This window comes from Belonocnema kinseyi, chromosome 1 (genome assembly GCF_010883055.1).
Source record: "Belonocnema kinseyi isolate 2016_QV_RU_SX_M_011 chromosome 1, B_treatae_v1, whole genome shotgun sequence".
Classification (NCBI taxonomy): Eukaryota; Metazoa; Arthropoda; class Insecta; order Hymenoptera; family Cynipidae; genus Belonocnema; species Belonocnema kinseyi.
Genome location: NC_046657.1, coordinates 134,949,594 through 134,953,793, shown reverse-complemented (window position 1 = coordinate 134,953,793; position 4,200 = coordinate 134,949,594).

The window sequence follows — 4,200 nt, the reverse complement described above, 5'->3', positions numbered from 1 at the left end:
AACACAATTAAACTGATTGTGTTGTCCCGTTGTGTTTGCGGTACCGTTTGAATCAGCTTGGGCTTAACCTGCAAAGAGGTCAAACCTATCCTAACCTTAAAACACTTAACCTAACCTAACTTAACTTCACGTAACACAATTAAACACATTGTGTTGTCCCGTTGTGTTTACGGTACCGTTTCATTCAGCTTCGGCTTAACCTACATAGAGGTTTAACCTATCCTAACCTAACAAAACCTGACCTGACCTGACCTAGTCGAATGAAATTCATCCAAACGTTTAGCTATGTAAGCGTACGGTTCTCAGTCTTAAATGTGTGCTATATTTAATAGGTTAACTCGATCTTAACCTACAAATGAATCTAACTTAACAGAACCTAACGAAATTTTGCTTAACGCAACACAACTTAACTTAAGTGTTCCCATTGTAACACAATAAAATTCATTTCATTATAGTACAGGTGGTTAAAAATTGAGACGCACATTACTCATTTGAAGAAACTTAGAACTGCAAGTAGAATTGACCCCATTTCAATTAACCTGACAATTTTTGTATCAATTAAAATGTAGAACTGTAACTTAAACATGCAAATGAATAAGAGTTTTATTCAAATTTTTTTCTCTCTGCTTTTCATAAACTTAAGGGATATATTTATACTATCTTTCGTGTTTACATTTTATCTTGCTTTTTATCGTAATTAAATTGATTTATAGACCTACTTAAGTCTATTTTCTGCCTGCTATAACGTGTCCTTTTTTCTTCATTTGTAGGTTGAGATCGAGTTAACCTATTAAATATAGCACACATTTAAGACTGAGAACCGTACGCTTACATAGCTACACGTGTGGTTGAATTTCATTCGGCTAAGTTAGGTTAGGTCAGGTTTTGTTAGGTTAGGATAGGTTAAACCTCTATGTAGGTTAAGCCGAAGCTAAATGAAACGGTACCGCAACACACAATGGGACAACACAATGTGTTTAATTGTGTTACGTGAAGTTAGGTTAGGTTATGTTAGGTCAGGATAGGTTTGACCTCTTTGCAGGTTAAGCCAAAGCTGATTCAAACGGTACCGCAAACACAACGGGACAACACAATCAGTTTAATTGTGTTTCGTGAGATTAGGTTAGGTTATTATAGGTTAGATTTATTTCTAGGTTAGGATCGAGTTGACATATTCGATGTAGCACACATTTGCTACTGGGAAAATATGCTTCCAGAGCTTTACGTGTAGTTCAATAAATTTCTGTTAATTCAGGTTAGGTGAGGTCAGGTTCTGTTGGTTAAAGTTTTGTTAAATAAGTTGATATCAGGCAAGGGTTGACCCTTCACAGTTGTTGACATGTTTTTGAACTGAAAATTTGCATCACTGGCATTATTTTGAAATTTATTTGCCTCAGTACATGATTTTTCGTCATTTTTTGAGGTTATGGCTCAACCACCACTTGATGGGTAATTTTTGATACCGAATTTGTATTTGATATCAAATTTGTATTTGATATCAAGTATATTTCGAAATTATCTCCACCATATGTTTCGATCAGACGACAATTGAAAAAGAGGATATCCTCTTTTTTAATTTTCGTCTGATCGAAACATATTTAAAATATAAAATAATAAATAAAGAAAATATTTTCAACATCTCAAATTTTATTTCAACTCCTCACGGTTAGTTAATGAAAGACTATTGTTAACAATTATTACTTGTGCAGTATGCTTGGATTCGTAAAAGAGTCAGGATATTTAACCTATGTTTTATTATTAAATCTTTCTAAACTCATAAATTCGAAAAATATTCAAATTTATATTTATTTACATTTTAATAATTTATTTAAACGTCTTAAAAAATGCATAAAAGAAATCTGTTTAAATGTGTGAATTAAAATAATTTTAACTCTACACGGAGAAAAATAGATATTGAAAAGCATATATTAAAAACTTTGAAATTTAACCATAATATATAGATATTACGGCATACTATCTAATATCTTCTATTCAACATACAAAATATTAAAGGGCAATATCTGTTTATATTGAAAGTATAAAATATGTGATATTAACAGTTAATATCTAAGATATTAAAAAAGCTAAATTTTTTCGGAGCAAGGTCACTGACGTGTGGCGTGGCGACAAAAGATTTTGTCTGTATCTTGAGCTTTCATCGTGTGTCTTGTGGTTTTTCTTATATCTATTGCACTATACGTTTTGGTGGAAAATGGATTAAATGTTTTTGGATATGTTATAATTTTCTCAAGAAAATGAGGACTCAGCATATTTTGTGAACTTATTAGAAGGAATTAAATAATCTCGAAATCTGAACACTTTTGGGGAATAGAAGACATCTCTGTGAGGTTATCTGTTGGTACAATTACAAGGAAGAAAACACGTTCCCTTTTAGGGAATAGGAACCTGTGCGGCTGAGATTGAAAATATTGACCGATTCCTATCAACCTTTTTTTTATTTACTCAGAATAATATAACGATTCTAGTGCAGCATATTAAAATTTTATTAATTAATATTGTACAAAATGTTGATTTTTCTCCGCTGTGTCTAATCTCAAACAATGGGAAGGTCTCGCGAGGCCGAAAACCGCCCGCTCGACAAACTACGACCCGCTGCAAGGGTAGTGGTTTCCAAACAATGCCTGACCCAAGGTGACGGTCTCCTGATGATGACTTTCTCCCAGGCAATTTTTTTAAAACTTTTTTTTACTACGTACCCTTTTTTTCTAAAAATATTCCAACTATGATTAGCTGTCAAAATTTTGGTTGTCACTAACAAGCTCCACCCTTTTGGGCGTGCTTATCATATTTCTGCCTCTCTCGCACACTCAACTCAGAGTTCCCACGCTAGTACACAGCCCTCTTAAAGGAATTCCGAAACTTATACGAGTGAAACCCGAAATATCTCTTTTTATCAAGATTATATAAATCAAGTTTTTTACATCTTGAATGCTTTTTTAAAATTTTAAGAAAAATTTAGTAAGTTAAAAATATTGTTTTTGAATTTATTTTGTTTTAAACGTATTAGAAATATTGAAAAACTTGGAAAAATTTATCAATTATTCGTTGATATCTTCCAAACTTCTAAATGTCCTTAACATCTTTTAAAAAGACTCGAATTTTTCTAATATTTTTATAAATCCAATAAAATAAAAAGATTTTAAGACCTCTAGGTTCTTTTTTTATACATCTCTCTTTATGCTATTTTAGGCTATAATCACAATTTTGAGGATTTTAAGAGAAAAGGTCAAAAAGTTATTAACTTGACCCCATTCAAAAGACTAATCATTATTTGACAAAAATTTTTTAAAATTTTCCTTAGAATGTGGTGTAGAAAGGAATTTCATTAAAAAATGTGTGGTATCTTCTGAACAGAAAACTGCATGAATTTCTGAATTTTCTTATTTTTATTTTTTAGGTGTAATTTAATCTGCTTTAAGTTTAGTGAAAAATCATATACTGAAAAACGATAAGAGAAATATCTATTTTTTCAACTTCAACTATAATTTGAAAGGTGATTCTTCATAATATTTTCTAACTAATGGATATATTTTTATAATTTTATTCCTGAAATCCTTTTCCTAAGGTCAAACATGGTACACAAATATCATAAAACTTAAAAAACACAAAATATTTACACGAATTTTTTAAATAAAAATTAATGTGTATCATATTCAAATAAATTTTGGCAATATTTATAAAAGTATTATTATTTTTAATGAAAAAAATTAATGTATAGAGAGTACAGTTTTTATTTGAAATTTCATGAAGGTTTTTTGTACCATGTTTGACCCTCAGCCAGAATTGAGGAAAAATAATCTAAAAATATGTTCATTAGTTATTAAAATGCTTTTTCTCTTTTTATAATCATGAGATATTTCTTTATAAAATAAAGCTTGTTGGATTTATTTTAAAATTATGTACGATTATCCTAAGAAAATTAAAAACAAAAAAAAGATTTTCGAATATATCAGATGTATCAGAAAACATCCTAAGAGATTTTAAAGACATTTTATTTTATAGGATTTTAAAGAATATTAAGAAAATTTCTCATCTATTTAAAACATTTTGAATTGAATTCTTTAAGATATTGGCACCTCACTCAAATTTTTATCAAAAATTTAAAAAATCATTCAAAATGTAGGAAAAAATTTCCTTGTAATCTTCTAAATTTTCCCAAGTATTTTAAGAAACTATTTT